At 38.1% G+C, this 14757-nt stretch overlaps 1 long non-coding RNA gene across 1 annotated transcript in view; it reads right to left on the minus strand.

Annotated features, from left to right (window-relative positions):
* Positions 1-7339: 7339 nt before the first annotated feature.
* The window catches only part of LOC136033818 (uncharacterized), a 15200-nt gene continuing 7782 nt past the window's right edge, over positions 7340-14757 (minus strand). The window contains exon 2 of the long non-coding RNA XR_010619027.1: positions 7340-7647. This is a non-coding gene — a long non-coding RNA (uncharacterized LOC136033818). The remainder of the gene's footprint in view (positions 7648-14757) is intronic.

Raw genomic sequence — 14757 nt, forward strand, 5'->3', positions numbered from 1 at the left:
CCTTGCTGTTCTTTTGATTCCTCGGCACGCTTTCTTTTCTGACTTTCTCTATCAGCAGCAAGTTTTTTGGCATAGACTCTTTGAGCATCTTCATCGGCTTTTGCCATTGTAAGTTCATCAGTCATTTTAAACTTAAACATTAATAGATTTCTACGTGAACATATATGTCTTAAATATCTTTAATGACGTCACCGTCATAGCAAAAATGACGACAACTAACTTCATGACGCCAGTCGACACAGAAACATGACGTCACCTGATCCACAGACAGACAACTTATTTATATATATATAGATAGATATAATTCTAAAATTGTCAGGTAATTTTCTATTTTGAAATAAAAACTAAAAATTATTGCTCAGACAACATAAATATTTTTGATATTTACATAATAGCTTTAGTGGTTCTGGACTGAAAACTAAATATGCTAATCAAATTGGGAATTGCAATCTTTTAGGTTGAAAAGGCAGATCCATTGGAATCATGAGAATGCGTGGAATAAGAAAAGCCTCACCCTCGAAAGGCCCTGTCAAGATTGTTGCCTCTATTACGTTATAACAGACATAACACGTCATTTGTGCCCCGGTCTGTAGTTTCGTTAGTCGACAAACATGACGTCAGGACACAAATGACGACCGGGACACAGGGAGTATAAATGACGACCAGGACATAAGTAAAAAAAAAAATAAAAAAACTAAAAAAAAAGGTAAAAACTACAAAAAAACTAAAAAGAAAAAAAAACTAAAAACTAATAAAAAAAACTAAAAAAGCTAAAAAACTAAAAAAAACTAAAAAAAAAAAATAAAAAGGAAAAAAATGAAAAATAAAGGAGAAAAACAAAACTAAAAAAACGAAGGTATATACAGACCGGGACACCGGGATACAAATGGCGACCGGGACACAGGGAATATAAATGACGACCGGGACACAGGGACACAACTACAACGGGGACGCCGGGGGGCACAGGGGGATATAAATGATGACCGGGACACCGGGACACAAGGAATACAAAAGGAATACACAAAGAGAAATCACAGACTGGGACACCGGGACAGAAATGACGAACGAGACACAGGGAATATAAATGACGACTGGGACACAGGGACACAACTACAAAGGGGACGCTGGGGGCACAGGGGGATATATAAATGACGACGTCGACACAGGGAATGGACACTGGGACACAAGGAATATAAATGACGCCCAGGACACTTAAAGAAAAATCACAGACTGGGACACCGGGACACAAATGACGACCGGGACACAGGGAATATAAATGACGACCGGGACACAGGGACACAACTACAACGGGGACGCCGGGGGGCACAGGGGGATATATAAATGACAAACAACACCATAAACAACACCAGCTAGGTGTTGGGGTGGCACGAAGCGCCACCCCAACAGCTAGTATATAAAAATATATATATATATATATATATATATATATATATATATATATATATATATATATATATATATATATATATATATATATATGTATAATGGGTCAATATTGTGGGAAATTTACAATCTCACAATTGCTAAAAATAAACATTGACCACGACAACGATTATCCCAATTGATCAAAAACAAAACTAAAGAACAAACAAATGTACGATTAGATCACGAACCAAATAAAAAAGAAAAACGCCGACACAGTATTCGACGACAACCAAGCTTTGTCACAAAACACAGTACAAACCTACAAAGATTATGTAAACTATGCAAGTGCTGCTTAAAAGTCATTGGGACTTTTCAACTTTTTATGTATTCACTGTAGAACCTTCCATTTTCCGAGGAAACAGGAGCAAACTTATTAAGTAATAATATTAGGTATTTCTATTTTATAATTATATGATTTGTTATATATCAGTCTCGTTCAGTTCAGTCGTAACCTCAGCTTTAACGAATTGAAGGCGCTCCTCTGCCTATTCAGCTATTACAAGGTGATGTTAGATATGGTTAAATTAAACGAATGAGTATTTATCGTACCCTTTCCCCACATTCCCTTGGCTGCCACTGGAGGATGGACTTTCGTGTTCGGTCGTGATTCATTATTAAACTATGTCCCAAGTATTTCCATCTTTGGGTCCTGATCATGTCGATGACTAGAGGTTGCCCTGTAATTTGGCCTATTGTCTAGTTCGAGAAGTGCTGTGCGCAGTTTATGTTGACATCTTCAAGCTGGTACAGAAGAGCATATATTACTCAGGACAGGAACAAACTTAATTAAGGAGTCTTAATAAAGATCGTTTGTCTTCGCAGAAAATTTTTCTTAAAGGCTTGGAGTCTGCTCTTGCTGCTAATTCAACTTCCAGCATTCACTTCCGAACAGCTTAACTGGGAGGACACTACTGCTGAACACTCAAAGTTTTAGCCGGTTTGAGATGCTCTGTGAGCACCAAATCTGTCTAACCCTCATAAACGAGCCATATGACTGTCCAATACGAGGATGGCTTTTTTTGTTTATTGCCTCTATGTTCTCTACTGTGCTTCAGAAATATTTAAGCTGAACAACATACTCTAAATCCTCGTTGGTGCACTTTATATTGAGGGCGGATCCTGTGACCGCCCTACTTTTAGTGTTTGATGCATTTATACTGAGGCCAAACCAAAGTGCATTTTCTCTCATAAAAGAAATTTTTGAGTTTCTGCTTGTGTGATTTGCGGAAATTAATGGCGTCTGCGAAGCCTATATCTGCAATCCTCTTTTCGTTTCTGATTGGGATTCCATAATTTGTGTATCCGTGGATAACGTAATCAATCAGCAGTATGAAGAGAAAAGGAGACAGGACGATTTTATTCCAGATATGATCCAAAAATATCTCGATTGGCCTTCACTCATATGTACGCAACACTCTCGCACAGGGCCATAATTAGCCTTATGGGTTTTTAAGGGACACCATAGTACTTGCGAATGTTCCAGAATGTATCTCAATGGACAGAATTGAATACTTTCTTGAAGTCTATGAAAACTAGGTATAGCTTCTGTCTCTACTCGTTTGTCTCTTCTAACATCATTCGTAAGGCAAAAAAAGATCTGCATAGGAGCGGTTTGGGCGCAAAACGTGTGGTTCGTCCCTTAAATACTTTTTGGTCATTGGCTATATATGGCACAGAATTATGAAGGTAAGAAGCTTTCCCGGATTAGAGAGAAAACTGATTCCTCGACGGCTGTCGCACAGCACGATATCACCTTTTTTGAACAGTTTCACAAGGGTACTACGCATGTAATCTTTCAGGACATCCTCGGCAACCCATAGCGTGCTAAAGAGCAGAATCCAGGTTTTAACACAGAATCTAACGTGACTGACATAACCGGACCGAATCCGCTCTCTTTGGGGGAGTTGAGGGGGAGGATAATTCGGAAAAATGCCTAAAAAATGAGGTATTTGTAACTTACGAACGGGTGATCTGATCTTGATGAAATTTAATATTTAAAAGGAGACTGTGCTTCAGAACTCTTTTTTAAATCCCGACCAGATCCAGTGACATTGGGGGGAGTTGGAGGGGGAAACCGGAAATCCTGGAAAACGTGAAAATTGAGGTATCTTTATCTTACGAATGGGTGATCGGATCTTAATGAAACTTGATGCATAGAAAGTTCTTGTGTCTCAGATGCTCTTTTTTCAATTTGAATCAGATCCGGAGACATGGGGGGTTGGAGGCAGGAAACAGAAATCTTGGAATCTATAAATCTTGGAAAACGCTCAGAGTAGAGAGATCGGAATGAAGCTTGATGGGAAGAATAAGCACAAGTTCTAGATAAGTGATTGACATAATTGGAACGCATCTGCTCTCTTTGGGGGAGCTGGGGGGATTTCGAGTGATTTGGCCAGTTCGGTGGTTCTGGATGTGCTAGGACGACGAAAATTGGTAAGTGTGTCAAGCATCTGCGCAAATTCACTCTATAAAAGTCGTTTCATCGATTCGATCATCTGGGGGGCTAGAGGGAGAGGAATAATCGGAAAAATGAGGTATTTTTAACTTACGAATGGGTGATCGGATCTTAATGAATTTATTATTTAGAAGGACCTTGTGTCTCGGAGCTCCCCTGTAAAATCCCGACTTTATCCGGAAATATTGGGGGAGTTGGATGGGAAACGGGAAATATTGGAAAACGCTTAGAGTGGAGAGATCGGGATGAAACTTGGTGGGAAGAATAAGCACAATTTCTAGATACGTGATTGACATAACCAGACTGAATCTGTTCTCTTTGGGAAGTTGGGGGAGGGGTTGTTAATCCGGAAAAATTGAGCTATTTTTAAGAACAGGTGACCTGATCTAAATGAAATTTGATATTTAGAAGGGACTCATGTCTCAGAGCTCTTATTTTAAATCCCGACCAGATATGGTGACGCTGGGGGGAGTTGGAGGGGGAAGTCGGAAATCTTAAAACGCTTAGAGTGGAGAGATCGGGATGAAACTTGGTGAGAAAATAAGCAAGTGTCGTAGATACGTGATTGACGTAACCGGACTGGTTCCGCTCTCTTTGGAGAGTCCAATGCTTTGGGAAGTTCGGTGCTTCTGGACTTGCTAGGACGATGAAAATTGGCAGGCGTGTCAGGGACCTGCACAAGTTGACTTGATAAAATCGTTTTCCCCGATTCAACCATTTGGGGGGCTGAAGGGAGCGGAAAAATAAAAAACTGAGGTGTTTTTAACTTAGAGTGAGTAATTGGATCTTAATGAATTTTGATATCTAGAAGCACCTCGTGTCTCAGAGCGCTTATTTAAATCCCGACCAGCATGTAGCCTCTGATATTCCTTTTAAATCAATCTATTGATTCTTAGATTTTTACTAGAGCTCTTGCCATATGAGCTCTTGGCTCTTCCGACCTCGTCACAAGTGCCATATGATCTCTTAGCTCTTGGTTATATGTAGCAAATCAGTAACCATAATTATCGAAAATATCGATCATATGTAGGGAAATGGCTTTGTTTTTTTTCTTAGCCGGAACTAGAAAAGAACAAGCTACGTTGTTATCGCAATTGCCCATAACACCCTCAAAATGACATTAAATACAACCTCAGCGATCTCTTAATTTTTTCTGGGTAGCTTTTATAACTTTTGGCAACTTTTTTTAATTAAAAACAAGTAGTTGTGGGCATCAAGCCATGGCTAATTGTAGAAAGAGTCATGACAAATAGTTCAAGTGAGTGAGAGGCACATCTGGCATAAGAACTTTTTAGGATTGTTATAAATATAGTGTCATTTTATTTGTTGATATATAAGTCTATCTATCATCCGTCCATACGTCTTTCTTAGGGCAGAACAAAGGCAGATAGTCATAGAACTAAGGAATGAAATATTGGATTGATTTTGGGTTGACGCATGACGGACAATGTCTATTGGACTTATATGCAAAATCTGGGACTGAATTTGCTTGGACTCACAGGCGAACAAGTGAAACCTAAGCCTAGTGGGCTTGGCCGCTTGTACTCTAAAGGTGGTAAAGTACATTCAATACAAACTCAAAGATCTCGTAAATTTTTCTGGATAGCTTTTATCACTGACTTGACCTGTCATCCTTTTATAATTGTACTTTGCAACTAATATCATCTTATAAGTAGTTTTAGCGTAACGTCATTTAGAGTTGTAACCTAAGACTAAAACGTTATTCATTCCCTTGTATATGCAGATGTATTTTTTTGTATAGATATAAATTTTGTTGTAAATATAGCTTCTGTTAACTTCAGAGGCATCAGTTATATCAATTTTCTTTAAATGAGTCCTTATACAGCTCTTTATGGCATCCAGAGCCATGATAGCATCATAAGAAAAAACAGAAAATAGAAGACATAACTGTACAACCATTACAAAATAGTGATTTTCCTTGTTGCTTCGGCCATGGGACTATAAATTTCATGTAAAAAGTTCTAGGCCAAGGTGATTCCAATCGTCTATCTTTTGTTTCGATCTGACACCAATTTCAGTGGTCTCATGTTATTTTTAAAAATTTACTTCAAATTCATATATTTCACTTTCAAAACCCTCAATTCACTCATAAAAAAAACTTTCAGCAAATTCAGTTTCACACTCACTTTGGTTGCAATTCAGCAACCAAAATAAGAACTTCTGTGAGCCTAATACCAAAATTACAAGAATAGTACTTTGAATATTCCTTGTCTCTCCAAATCTGTTGATTTGTTTTGTGGTCGGGGAACATTTTAAGGGAGCCAGATTTTTTTTTTTTTAAAAGCACCTTGTATTACAATTTAAGAAATTAATAGAAAACACGGGAAAGTTTTTCAATTTTGGATAATGCTCCTAATCCTCCAAGCTTAATTTTTGTATTACCTCAACCTTTATCTATTTTCTATCTAATATACTTTCTGAGATACAAGCTAACATCTATAATTCCTATTATCAATTTATAACCAAATAATTCCTTACACTAAACTCTTTCAAAAACAAAAAAAAGTCTTCAAAAAGTCCGCATTAACACAGTATAATCTTTTAATATAGCCTTAAATTATTGATAAAATTGGTCAGTTAATCTCTGTCTATTTTTGGCATGACTTTTATTCATTTATCAATAGTTTATTATAATTGTATAACAATATCCATCTAATTCAATCATATTAATTAAAACCAGGCTATAGGTTTGGCTCTTCACTTAAACAACACAAGATGATAATCGATCTCAGAAAACGTATGTTCTTCGTCTGTATCTAGTATGTCGGAACAAAAGCTTAGATACAGTTATGAAAACTCCTATCTTCCCCATGAGAAGCTTTTGGTACGGAGCTCTGAACTTGGCGCCTCCTCCAAAACGCGCTAAGACGCGTAGATCGTAAAACAACACCCAAGGCGGGAACGCAATTTTGTTTTGTTGCATAAACAGCTTAGATGCTAATATTGGTTATCTAGCCTGTACTGCCAGTTTCCTGTATCCAGCCACTAGCATCACTACAGTACACTGTGTCCCAAAAATAAATCGAGTTTTCATCACTGTATTGGTGTCTAAGCTGTGGTATTAACTCAAACAGTAAGGACTAGAGTCGAAACTCGAGGAGGATGCAGCGTCTAACACGTATCACGTTCATAGTATTGTCTTTTAAATATAGTTTCACTTTAAGCGAAACTGTTCAGAGGTGACTTGAACTATCAAAGTAAGGTCAGAGGTAACATTACTATAAAGAATTGGAATTTGTTTATAAAATAATTGGCATAAAACAGGATTGGTATATATACTAAAAACGAAACGAACATAAACTTATTGACTTTTAATGAAGGTTTTATTTTGTTCTAAACTTTTCAAAAAGTCAAAAATTCGATAAAGAAGTTGATAAAACTAACTTCCTATCCTATTCTTTTTTCTCCACCAATAAATAGTAAAAAAAAGAGGATGTATTGCATACAAAACCGAAAGACAGTACAAATTAGCGACTCGTTGAGTGTTACTTTGACCGAAACTTTTTAAACAACGGATGCTTCGATCCAGCTCCAGGTCTTCTACTTTCCGAATAAATAGCATCATCAGCACCACTAAGGGATGAAAAAGTGGTTCCAGTCTTCCGGAAGTAAGCCGAGGCCTTTTCACCCGCCAAAGTTTCTTCTTGTCCTTCTGTGTCACTGGCAGTCAATACTTGTTGAAGTAAATGAATTTGCTCCTCTTTGGTTTTAAAATGTAAATCTCCCTAAAAGGCGTAATAAGGATATTTTTGACCACTGACAAACAAACATGAAAAAAAAAGTTATACACTGGAACACTCACTTTTCAAAATTATTACATAGACATTCCTTTGTTAAATCACTTTAATCTAAATTTTGGTTAAAAATGATTTTATTCAAATATTTTTGTGTTTTTGGTTAAATGCAAAAACTAACAGACGTGACAATTTTTTGTTTTTAATGAGCCCTTAAACCCCTCTCAGTGATGACCCATTGCCCCGCTTATAGCATTTTAAAAGAAAAAGAAAAAAAATATGCTGCCCGTGAGAAAAAATTGATTTTCTTTGTTGCAAAAGCCAATTGAACAGAACTTATTTGCGCTAAAAGCCCATTGGCCAATGCAAAAAAAAAAAAAAAAAAAAAAAAAAAAAAAAAAAAAAAAAAAAAAAAAAAAAAAAAAACAAACAAAGAACAATTACTCAGATATTGCACAAATACTAACATAATCCTACAAAAACTTAGCTATATGATTCATCTCGAGACAAAGCAATCTTACCGAACTTCTGCCCACCCCCCCCCCCGTCATAAAACACATCCTCACACACTGTCACCAACCGCTCAAAATAAAAATCCTCCTTCAAACACTTCAAATCTCTAATCACTCAGCACCTCACATTCACACATCAAGCGATATACACTGTCATTTAAACTTCCGCACATACGACAAAAATAAGGACCAGCCTTTGGCTTTTCCCTCCCGATAAATTTCTTCTTTGGCCAAGTGGTCAATAGATTTTTCTTATAGTTCAAGCCTTGGAACTTAGAGCCTTGGAGTTTCCTCTGTTCTATTTTCCGCTAAAGCATTTCCAACGACGCGCTTTTTGTTTCGATCCGACACTTTTTAGGGGGGGTATTAACCCCCTAAAAAGACAGAATCTAAGTATTTAAAATTTTAACTGGGTGAATGGATGGATCTGAGACTTGTGAATTCAATAATATAACTGTATTTCCTTTTGGCCCAATTTACAACTGTAGGGTTGTCAAAAAGCTGCTTGTTTCAGAGGGAACATATACCATAAACGTTTGTAATAATAGTTTTAATTTTATTTACTAAGTTTTTCATATTGTATTTTATCACTGGAAACAAATTCTAGCAAAGAGATTACGAACTTTCAGTAGTAATGCAATGCTATGACTGGAATCATTGGATACGGCAAGACCGTTTCCAGAAGAGGGTATCAGGTTTGACTTCCCATATCCTCCCATAATTTTTGGTCATTAAAAAGGTAAAAGAATATAAAAAAACAAATTTTGATGTGTTTTGTCTAGCTTCTTCTTACGCCACCCCTTCCCCAAACATAAATACTGGATATGCCCTTTTACTCCGGTAAATATGATTATTCTCTTAAGGTAAATCTGTATGAGTAACGTTATTCTGTTCCAGATTACTTTTCCTTCCATTCTGTTGTCATATAGACCGCTAAGATTCTCGAGAAGTTACCATCACTGACTGCAAAGGGGCGTACGCATAGGAGATATGTATATGGTCCGACCTCCGACCCTAAATAGACATGACTTTTATAAATATTCTGGAATATTACTAACGATTTTCCATAAATATAATAGAACTCTCATTTCATTTGTCCATTTTGTGACGTTTTTATGCTCCTCCCTCCTATTAACAAAAAAAAAAACAGAATTTCCTCTCTACCAGGATCGTATCCAGAGGGGGGGGGGGTTAGGGGGTTCGAGCCCCTCCCTCCCCCACCCAAAAAAAAATTAATATTCATCAGGCTCGTAGAAACGCAACAAAAATGAATAAAAGAAATTTTTATGCGTTTTTTTTTTAGTTTTTTTAATCCCCCAAAAAATCCTTTTGTACCCCCCCCCCCCCCCCGAAAAAAAATTCTGGATACAACCCTGATCTCTACACCAGTGTCTGCTTATAGAGCTGAACCTTTGTTATATTTATCTGCATTAACACTCCTATGCCTAGATAGGTTTTTTTTGGAGAGGAATGATTTTGAATGAGGTGAAGCAAAGGCCTGCTTCATGCTTTTATAAGGAACTGAACAGGCCTTCAACAATTTTTTCAGGGAGAGTATGCCTGAAAAACGCATTACACCATTATATTCTTTAGAATATTCCAAATTGAGCTAAGGAGATATAAGTTATACTCTCTCTATCTCCCCCTTCAAATTTTTCATACAGGTAAAGGCTGAGATCTGATAACACCAAACTTTCGAGAAACTAGAAAAAAGACCGTTTAGCTTTTAATTTAGTTGTGAAAAACGAACTGGAATCTTCTAATGGATTGTTAATTTTGCTGAAGAAATTATAAAGAAATCCTTCTGTAAACTTTAAAATAGTTCAAATTGAATTGTAGACCACCTTACAACAAATCTTACAATCAACAATAAAAAACGGAGCACAAGAAAGAAAAAGAAAAGCAATTAGTCATTACCAACACTAAACACACAAAGCTAACTGAGAAGGTGGATCCAATCATGAACCAAAAACCTCTCCGACTGCACCAAAAGACTCAATAATATCATAGATGGCAACAGTATGGCGACTTCTAATGAAAGGTAGCACTTTTAGCAGACATTGGTTGGTGCTGCTTTTCTACACCATTGGTTGGTGCTGCTTTCTGATATCCTGAGGTCTTCGATGCCTGGAACCATTTGCAAAATGGTACAATATGTGAAAAAGGCGGAAGAGGCTCAGTCGAGCCCGCGTGAATGAAAATAAGTATTGTTTTATATTGAGTGTGTGTTCTGTGAAGTGTTGTATTATTAAATCATGTTGTGTATGGCCGTAGGGCTCAAATAAACTTTCTTTCTTTCTGTATTTCTTTTAGCAGACACACTCCATACTAAAAGAAACTGTCCTGGCATCTTTCTTATTATGGCCCTGAAAATCTCCTTAAGGAGAACCGAACAATACGCGAGGCAAAGAGCCTGGTTCCCTTGACAATCCAGAAAGACTACCCAGATACTTGCAGCTTCAGTTTCCCTAGGTAGGAACAACTCCAGCATAAAAAACGAAAACTTTTTTCGAAATATGTTAGAGAAGTAAACCCTGAATCTCTCGAAGCTTGGGACCAATCAGTAGGCCAAGGTACATGATGTGATTAGACAATTAAGTTAATTTAGCCTGGCCTTACTGTATTAACTTCAACAAGACAATTAGAAAACAAAACATCTGACTTATCTACATTAAATTGTAGACCAATTGCCGCATAACTTTTTTCAAGGAGGAAGAATTATTTTCCAAAGACGTCACTAATCAAGACAAATTTAGCAGAGTCATCCGCAAAACGTTGAAGAACATCCACACTTTTATTATACGAAGTTGGAAAAGCAATTGCCTCTTGCTTACGGAAGAGCGCGCACATCGCTTATGCATTTCAACTCATATCTGGGCATGAATTTCTGAATCAAAGGCTGTTCTAAGATCATACTGGCCCAAAACCAAAGGTATTAGCATCAAGTAATATGTTAGGAAGAAGGTGAAGCATATGAGTATTTTCCAAACCCTTATACAAACCAAACTGATGCGGAAGTATTCTACATTTATCATAAATCCCACCAAACATTATGATTTCAACGAACTTGCAAAACACAGAAGAATTGGCAACTGACCTAAAAGAATAAGGCTTTTCTACTGGTTTTACTTCTTTTTAACCGGAATGACCAAACCCACATTAAAACAACTCGGAACTATACCTTGTGTCTAAACCAGCTGGAACAAAAGAGGAATAAGATGGTAAACATAAACACTACCCCCACCTTTAGAATATACCCTCTTGAGCTTTTTAATAGCTTGACAATGAAAAGACGGTTAAACTGAAAGCAAAATTATCACACAGCATTGAATGAACTTTTCTTCAGATCCACATTGCTAGATCCTTAATATTCTACCTATTATACGCGGGCCTATCTACAGCTGCTACGCCCTCTGCCACGCTCAAAGCATGAGACATTTCATCACAATGCATATTGGAGCCTTACTTCTTCATAATGCGACTCCAAGACTACACCAGGTGCTTCGAACTTAAGTCAAAATAAGCGCTATACTCACTAGCCAAGCTGAATAAATTAGAGGCAGGCTTAATTTCTTGTGGTTTAGACCGAAGTGACCAAATAAGATTTAGATTTTTATTAAGTTTTTGGACAAAAATTTCTTTGAGTGCTGCCAAAGGTAGGAGTCTTACAATTTTTTAAACCTCCGTTGATTATGAATTTTAATTTGGTTCACTTCCGCACATTCTTGGCTTCCGATTTCTGCACCAGATTTTCAGCCACAACTTCACCGACACACAAGCAGCCACCATATCCAAATTTAGACCACCCACTAATCTGCAACCTATTGCATGTGCACCACACCAGAACTACTACACTCCGCCATTCTCAAGTTATTAGATATTTCAGCATACCACTTATTTATTTTTAGCCGTATTTAACACTCGCTGCAAGTAGAATTTGCATTCTTCTGCGGAAAGTAAAATTCAATTACAGTTTCAAAAATTGGTCAAGAAAAAATACTTGAAAGAATGTGTTGTTATTCATGGACATATTTATATCAATACAGATATAAAATAGAACTTAATTGCACTTAAAGCCCATAGGCCATGGCAAAATATATAAAAACAAGCAACAATTACACAGAAATTACAAAAGCCCTATCATAGTCCCACAGAAACCTAGCTCTATGATCCATCGTAAGACGAAGGAATCGCGCCAAATTTCTTACACTCATGAAACATTCCTCCGCACACACTCTCGTGAATCACTCAAAATTATAAACCAAAAATCTCAAAAAGAGATTGAGCAAAAATTCAGACTTTAATTTACTTTTTAGGGTATCGAAGACAAAATGTTTTAGGAGAGTAGAAAAATTTTCTTTGTGGTTTTATGACAATAAAATCAGACTGAATAAAACAAAGCACAACACCCCAGTCAATAGACCTTATTTTTGGTTTACAAATGTTCGGTAGCTGATCTTCTAAACTTTAATTTTAATATGACTTAATTGACATAAGTCCCATCCGGCCTTAGTGGTCGTCTCGAGGCCTCTCTCCTCACGAGCGAATATATGTGTCGCCTATACTGCTCTCTACTTTGTGCCAATCTGAGAAGACCAGGGAGGTTGTAGTCGGAGAAGGTCTCCTTCCAGCGCTTCGGAAGGCGACCGCGAGGGTAAGAACATGCGTTGGATGTGAGGAAGCCACCGGAGTTGTTGGACGCGGAACGTGTTGAGGATTGTAGTGTGGTACTGCAGTCTTTCGAGTAAGTCAGCATTTGAGACTCGATCTACGTATATTATGTCGGCGATTCAACACAGCAGCTTCATCTCCAACGCGGCTAGTCACCTGCAGTTATCTACTATGACTGTCCACGTTTCACAGCCGTACATAGCTATAGGAATGATGAGGGAGCAAAATAGTTTAAAAGTTTTAGCTTCACGGCGATTCGATCAGAGATTTTTCAATCAGAGCTTTGAAGCTGGCGCTACCAAGAGAGAGGCGTCTTTTGATGTCTACTGAGTGATTATTGTCGCTCGCGATCTGACTCCCCAGATATGTGAAGCTGTCTACACATTTTATTTCCGCTCCATTAAGCTTTATTTTTGGTGGGGGTGGGTTTTGAACCTTGACACGCGCATGGCTTTCTTTTTATCGTCGTTGATTTTCATTCTGAAGGTTCGTATAACTACTTCCAGGTTATCTGCTTTGGTTTGGAGTTCTTCGACGAATTCGGTGAGCTTGTCAATGTCGTCTGCGCATGCCAGTTTGTTGGTTACGATCCCTCCTATCGTCGCCCCATTGGTTGCTTCAACATGCAACATTACACAGTGGATAAAGAGAATAAACATGTCAGGTGAGAGGATACATCCTTGCAAAACACCAGTAGAAGTTTTGAATTCTTCGGTCGTTCCCTCAACTGTTTGTACTTGGCTTCTGAACCGCTCATGCATGTTACGATTAAGTGATACGATGTTTGACAGGACGGCGTAAAGCATTAATATATATCGTTGAGCCTGTGGCTCAGAAACCCGCCTGATATTCAAGGATGATGTGACTGGTTAATGCTTTTTGTTTCTGTCCAGTAGTATCTTGGTCAACACTTTGGCAGGTTGGCTTGTCAGGCTGATTGGACAGTAATTGTCGCATTTGGCTTTAGACCTTTTTTTATGCAGTGGAACCATGGTAGCGGAACACCACGTTTTCGGGAAATATTCCTTGTGCCAGGCAGCTGCGGCAATTCTGTGGTAGAGGAATATCACGACTTCGAGTCAACTTTCAGGAGTTCTGCTTGAAGTCCATCTGGTCCAGGCAATTCATTTGATATGAGTGGCTTCAAGGCAGCTTCAACCTCACTTCTGAGGGGTGGTGGGCTTGGTTTCGATGGGCAGATGGTTAAATTCTTAAGAAAGGCAGGGTTAGGATTGATTGAGGGGTTCAACTTTTCTTGAAAATGTTGTTTCCACCTCTCTCTTATTCCTGCTGTCCCGTCCTTATCCAGAAGTACATTCGTAAGTGTAGTTTTGCTCCCCGACAGCTCTCATATTCGTTTGTACACAGCATGGGTATTGCCCTATCGGAAGTTGAGCTAGTATTGGTCGCATTTGTTATGAATACACGCGGTTAGAGCGCGTTTGATCTTCTTTTCTGTTAGGCGCTTAAGATACTTATAAGTGTGTCTTCTTTCTGGACCATGCCTGTTAGCGACAGCAGGCTTATCTTTACACAGTTGAATGATCTCATCGGTTACCCATGGTTTTTAGGAGCCGTTAGTTCTTCCAAGGACTGTCTCGGCTGTCTGTATGAAGATCTTGTGCTCTTGTCGACTAGGTTGTCTATGTCCATTTCTTCTGGACTCACTGAAGAATATTCTAAGAGGGTTTTGAGAGCCAAATCGAGATTCATCCAGTAACGGTTACGACTTGACTCGTCTCTCAGAAGCTCGATACGGAAACTCGGAACTTTTTTCTGGAGTTTTGTTGCCGAATTCAGACGGAAAGAGAAAGATGCCGTTACAAGTGTGTGATTGCTGTCAAAAGTCTCCTCCTGTAAGAACGACTGTGTCAAGCGTGCTAGTTTTCCAGCATTTCGGGACGAGCATAGAATCGAT

The sequence above is a fragment of the Artemia franciscana genome, chromosome 12 (assembly GCF_032884065.1).
Source record: "Artemia franciscana chromosome 12, ASM3288406v1, whole genome shotgun sequence".
Lineage (NCBI taxonomy): Eukaryota > Metazoa > Arthropoda > Branchiopoda > Anostraca > Artemiidae > Artemia > Artemia franciscana.